The 6,877-nt window shown below is 40.1% G+C and overlaps 1 long non-coding RNA gene across 1 annotated transcript; it reads right to left on the bottom strand.

The window, feature by feature from the left end:
* Window positions 1-1,404: 1,404 nt before the first annotated feature.
* LOC307045384 lies at window positions 1,405-4,246 on the bottom strand. Its single transcript, XR_013809900.1, has 3 exons — window positions 4,159-4,246; window positions 3,989-4,069; window positions 1,405-3,601 (listed from the first exon to the last, which is right to left on the bottom strand). It is a non-coding gene; the product is annotated as an uncharacterized lncRNA (long non-coding RNA).
* Between the last annotated feature and the right edge of the window lie 2,631 nt (window positions 4,247-6,877).

Genomic DNA, 6,877 nt, shown 5'->3' with positions numbered 1-6,877 from the left:
CTTTAAATAAAGGATCTGAGATTGTCCTCCACTGTTGCCAAAAAGGCTCACGGTTCACGGCAGCAATTAGTTTGTGCTGATTTGATTCAGTGCATTCTTTTTGTGGTGGAATTGCTGTTGGAAAGCTAGAGGAGTGATACCCCCCTAATGTAATAACGCTGCAATCAGCAAACGTTTAGCATAGCTTATCATAAAGGCTGGACACATTTAGCTTAGTTTAACTTGGTTGACTTTCAAATTCACTTAACACTGGCCCACACACAAAAACAATTCTTAACAGATGTTGAAAATCGGGAGACATCACTAATGATGAATTTAAGTTTGGTTATTCTCGTGTGGACAGTCCTCGGGTTCCACCTCTCACAACAGGATTTCAGATCGTAAACATTGATTAATATATGCAATTTGAAATGGCTGCTACCGAGATCTTAACCGCAGATCAGGGGGTGTAGAACCTACCATACCTAACATGGAGAACCTCACAGCACAGGAACATCTGGGGCTTTGCTGAACATTGTCCGAAGGGGGGAATCCACCAAATTCTCTTTTATTTTATTTTATTTGCAGCGTTTTGTTTATGCAGCTCTTTGAGTTAACCCTGCGCATGTTTTGTCAAGTTGGTGAAGATGTTTCTTCATTTGCATTGGCACATTTGTGTTTTTATGTTTGCATCCTTTCTGAAGCGAGTTTCTCCAAATGGAAATGTTTAAGGTCGTTGTAGCGCGTTTGCATCTGTCGGCCACCGTACAAGGAACTGGAAAAGTAATTCAGGAAAGGTCCAGGAAAAGTGTAGATGATGAACTTGCGGATTGGACCTCGAGAAAAGAAAATGTATAAACCACAGCTTCTGAATTCGTATGCAACATTGGGTCCTGTCGTTTAGGACGGCAGACAACAAGATTAGATGTAATCTCAGACTCATGCTGTATGCCTGTGAAAACATATAAAACATCCAAAGTGTCCTTTCGTGTTTAAGGGGGAAAAAAGTTGTAAATTAATTCTGGAGCTGTTCCAATGGAGGCTTTTAAGTTAAGTGCAATAGTAGGCTTATAAAATATTTGATGACTGTATAAACAAAACACCTGTGCTGTTAAGAGTGGTTGGACCATGGAGGGAGAAAGGCTTAAACATGACCAGACAGGTGGCCTAAATCTGATCCAGTAACAGATTCACAATTGCTCTGGCACAAAATGTACAGTCTGGGGAAAGGGAAGAGCTCCACATCATTAATAGTTATACAGGAGCCGGCTTGTTGAATCCGTTTTTGGATTAGGGTCAATACAGTTCACGGCCAAGGAATCACGAAACATTTGAGTCATAAGTTCCAAATGTTTGCCACTGGGTGTTTCTGATGTGCAATAAAAGTAACGAGCACACAAACGAGTGACAAACTGACACCTCGAATCAGGATTGCACAGATTTAATTAGAGAGAACAGAACCATTCATCATTCAGACACTGGAGTATAATCTCTATGTAGTGTTTATATCTCCCAATAAGTCTACTTGCTTTGGCATTTGAAGAAAATCAATCGCCTACATTCGTAGCGCTGGTAGAAAAAAAAACATGACGGACAAAAATAATTATTTTAGGTCATTTTCACAATTCAAGTAACACCATTTAAATTCTAGAGTCTCAAGAGTAAACCTCAATCAAAATGCATCACACGTATCACAAGTGTGAAATCATTCAAATGACGTCTGGAATGCAGTTCACAGTATGTACACCACATCATGTCCTCTGATAGGCTCAGAAGTAATTAGATCACCGTATGCTAGCAGCTATAAACAAATCACAGTGTGATGATGTTTAGTACTCTCACTTGTTAGCAACTCCTGTTTTGAAGAAACACAGAAGCTTTCGGACATTCACATGAGGGGTATTTACTGACATATTTGATGTCGTAGAACCAAACGTGAACATCTTTTCAGCTTGTGTTAACCACACACCATTGAATTAGAGACAGGGGAAATGCTAACTCATTCCTGGGTTTTGTGACTCATTCCTTTTAGGGCAGAAGATAGTTAACACAATCAATCCTAAGCAGGACAACTGGGGCCAAGACAGAGTTACGTTTTGGTCCATATCAAACCAAATGAAGATCTAGACATGGACAGAAATCTTTCATCCGAGGCATTTAACCAAAAACAGGGACTCATTTCTGCACCACTCTATTAGAGCTGAGTATCAGGTGGTATCTGAATAATACATGTATTCTATGACCAGATGCCAAAGTAAACAAATAAAGAACATAACCCTGTGCAGACTGCTGGATAGAATCACTGTGCAATGTGAGGGGAGAGGGCAGGGGTCATCCAGGGGTCACAGCATTCCAACATCTTTCTTTGGGTGAGCCATTGTCTGAGGTGCTTTTGTTATTGCCTCTTGAATGTGAGGTGGGAGACACAACAAACAAACAAAACAAGACAGAACAGGAAGGAACAGCGAGTCCCTCTCGTCACTTCCTAAAAAGCAACAGATCTTTGTTGCCAAGGAAACGTAGTGTCCTTGAGCTTGATTACACACAGATCCACTGAATATATATTTATAATTATAAACCCACAATCACAGACTTCACTACACGTGTGATTAAACCCATTTCTGATACAATGCTAATGATTAAAATGTACTTTAAAACACGGCTTGATTATCCGAGCTATGGAAAAGCTTTTGTCTCACTGATTTAGTACAACCAAGTGAGAGTTCCTCCTTTTCCACTATTAAAAAATAATAAAAGATTAGAATCAAAATCTTGGTAACACTTTCTATGAAGTCTATATTACTTTATAAACACTTATAAAGCTGAATAATCTCCAAATAATTATCGCTACAAGCACTCGTAAATATTTATAAGGCCAGTAATCATAACACATTATAGAGCAAGTTCCCTTAGTTGCAATAAATTATCAAAATCAGTGTTTTGGTTTGAATGTATTATAATAATTTAATCTAAGTGGTTTGTTTTAATCAAGTAAAATATAATTTAAAGTATTGTGTCCTTGCATAGAATGATTGATGTTTCTTTACTGAAAGCAAACAATGACTACTTTGAAAGTGATTATAATATATAATAACCTTCTGAAGTTATGGGACATATAATACACTTGCAACAAATACCAAAAATAGATCTGAAGTTATGAAGTATATATTATTAAGTAATTATAAAATGCTTTATAATGTGTTATGATTGAAAGCAAAATGATTATTTATGAGTGGTTTTAACTCAAATCACCCCGCACTATAAGTACATTATAATGCGTTACAAAGTGTACACAGACTTGGTTTTAAAACTCTACAGGACAGTTCCCATTGATGATTTCCCTCCACTCACAGAGTGAATTAACATGACGGCCTTTCCCACACACACACACACACACACACACACACACACACACACACACACACACACACACACACACACACACACACACACACACACACACACACACACACACACACACACACACACACACACACACACACACACACACACACACACACACACACACACACACACACACACACACACACACACACACACACAGTGGTCACATCCCGAGCGCGGGGCCGAGCAAGTCCAGCTCCTTCTGGGAATCTTCATCCTGAGGGATAGAAATATGATCAATATAAGAATAACATCTTAAACATTTTTTTATCTTGCAGACTGTGAGATGGATATAAATAGACTTTCAAAATAATGATGAAGCTGAGATTATATTACAAATAGTTAATTGATCCAACACCCAAATTGTTTTGTTACAGCGGCATGTTAAAGCATTGCACATGAGTTCAAATATAATGAAACAAAGAATTTAAATTAATATTATATAAATATAAACAGTAGGAAGATATACTGTATGTCTATGGAGTATCTCTAAAGAATACAAAAATAAATAAAATGTATAGAATAAATCAGAAAACAGTAATAGACCAAACTTCAAAAAAGTAACCAACCCTGGACCCTTTATACATGATTCAAGTGTGTATACCTCTTTAGACACAGCATTCATGGAACACGCAGCTTCACACATCTTCCTGGCCTTTTCTCTCTGACCCAGGTCTTTGTAGCACTGTCAAAGAAAAGAAACGCATGGTTTAGTCTCAGTGTAGTCTCAAAACAAGACAATGAAACATTCATCTCCAAGCTTCTGGTACTGACCTTAGATAGAAACACGTAGTTCACTTTGGAATATCCTGGCTGGATGTTTTCAACCTGAATAAAAACATTGTATGGTTTTCTTTCAGTTATTAAAGACAATTATTGCACGGGTTTGTTGGATACTCGATTTGGATTGGTTGACTTAATAATAATAATACATTTGAAAGCACTTTTCATTGCTAAAAGCAATCCCAAAGTGCTACAAGAGGCGTAATAGAAAGAAAAAAAGAAACAAGTTTAATCAAAGGCTTTTTTCAAAAGAAAACGTATTGTTTTTAGCGGAAGCAATATGATCATTTTGAAATACTTAATATTGGTGAAGGAAAACATAATTGTAGATCTCCCCTTCAATCATCACTATACTGTCTGATGAGGTATTAACACAATCGTTGACTTGTTTATGTTTATTTTAACTGGACTAGATGCAGAATTCAATGACCTGGATTCAAATGAGACACCAGATTTGACCCATGCCTAATCAGCAGTTCTATAAAAACCTACAGAACAACAACACACTGCTCCACTCCTTCCCCTGCCTCTCTCTCCTGTCAACAACTCTCCGACAGTTACCCCTAGATTCCACCGGGTCCGTCTGCGTCGCGTTCCGGCCACGTTACGGCCGTGCCGCGTTGTCCGCCAGGATCGCGGCCACACTAGTCAATGGGTGCTATTCCACCAGACGCGCCGCGTTAAGGCGTCCCAGAAGCGTCTTGCCGCTGGGCTCCGCTCAAAATAGGATTGAAGTCTATTTTTCGACGCGAGGAGTTGCAGAGGCGCCGAGCAGGAAGTGGACCGGTCAGAGCATCCGGTCCATCCCCAAAATAAACTAATTATCAGACCCTATCCCTCCTTAGTCTTTCAAGTAGGAGGATAAATGCCAGCGTTCTCCTTCAGTTTACAGGCACTGTGTAAATTATATATATAGAATAATTATGATGATGAATGCATTCTTTTACCACTAAAATACAGCAACACATCTTTGATTCATGTCGTTTATAACTGGGATATTACAATTATTATTAACTTTGTCTGTACAAAGTAGCCTGTCCAGGAAATATGCCCAAATCAACAAAAACTGCGAGCCGGCAGGCAAGACGCTCCGCTTCTGAAATGTTTCTGAAACGCGCCCGGTAGGGTATGACGCCGGAGGACGCCGGACCAAAACCGTGGCGCAGCTTTTACGTGACGCAGACTGACCCGTGGAATCGAAGGGTCAGTCAGCTACAGATAACCACAGGTTATGGTTTACACAGGATGTATTTGTTAGAGCTCGACAGCCTAACCTGAGCCCCCTCCCCCCCCTGGTCAAAGGCAGCATGTTGTAACAGGGGTATGGATTTAGATTTGGGTCAATTTTCTAGCGCGCAAAACAAGCTACTCACGAGCGGAAAATGTGCTTTTACACGCGCATGAAATGACCTTCCCGCGCAGATTAAACCCCCGCGAGCAGAGACAGCCCTCATGCTCGCTCGCGGGAGTGTCAGCCTCAGTCGCTCGCGGAGTCTGTCTGCGCGCGCGAAAAGTTTCTCACACTTTGGGGCGGAGCCACTGGACTTGGATTGGCAGCTGCCAGGAAACCTGGAGTTGCCAGGTTTGATAAATGCCTGAACTACCAAGAGCCGAGTGACAGCAGCAATATCAGTTGGACGAAATTGAATGGTAAAGTTGTCCATAAAAAACCATTATATTCGTAAAGTGTACAGCTAATATATATATATATATATATATATATATATATATATATATATATATATATATATATATATATACACAGTGGGGTATTTAGTCAGCCACCAATTGTGCAAGTTCTCCCACTTAAAAAAATGAGAGAGGCCTGTAATTTTCATCCTAGGTATACCTCAACTATGAGAGACAAAATGAGAAAAGAAAATCCAGAAAATCACATTGTCTGATTTTTAAAGAATTTATTTGCAAATTATGGTGGAAAATAAGTATTTGGTCACCTACAAACAAACAAGATCTCTGGCTCTCACAGATCTGTAACTTCTTCTTTAAGAGCCTCCTCTGTCCTCCACTTGTTAACTGTATTAATGGCACCTGTTTGAACTCGTTATCAGTATAAAAGACACCTGTCCACAACCTCAAACAGTCACACTCCAAACTCCACTATGGCCAAGACCAAAGAGCTGTCAAAGGACACCAGAAACAAAATTGTAGACCTGCACCAGGCTGGGAAGACTGAATCTGCAATAGGTAAGCAGCTTGGTGTGAAGAAATCAACTGTGGGAGCAATTATTAGAAAATGGAAGACATACAAGACCACTGATAATCTCCCTCGATCTGGGGCTCCACGCAAGATCTCACCCCGTGGGGTCAAAATGATCACAAGAACAGTGAGCAAAAATCCCAGAACCACGGGGGGACCTAGTCAATGACCTGCAGAGAGCTGGGACCAAAGTAACAAAGGCTACCATCAGTAACACACTACGCCGCCAGGGACTCAAATCCTGCAGTGCCAGACGTGTCCCCCTGCTTAAGCCAGTACATGTCCAGGCCCGTCTGAAGTTTGCTAGAGAGCATTTAGATGATCCAGAATAAGATTGGGAGAATGTCATATGGTCAGATGAAACCAAAATAGGACTTTTTGGCAAAAACTCAACTAGACATGTTTGGAGGAGAAAGAATGCTGAGTTGCATCCAAAGAACACCATACCCACTGTGAAACATGGGGGTGGAAACATCATGCTTTAGGGCTGTT

The sequence above is a fragment of the Notothenia rossii genome (genome assembly GCF_949606895.1).
Source record: "Notothenia rossii genome assembly, chromosome: 6".
NCBI lineage: Eukaryota > Metazoa > Chordata > Actinopteri > Perciformes > Nototheniidae > Notothenia > Notothenia rossii.
This window is presented reverse-complemented; position numbering and strand designations above follow the sequence as displayed.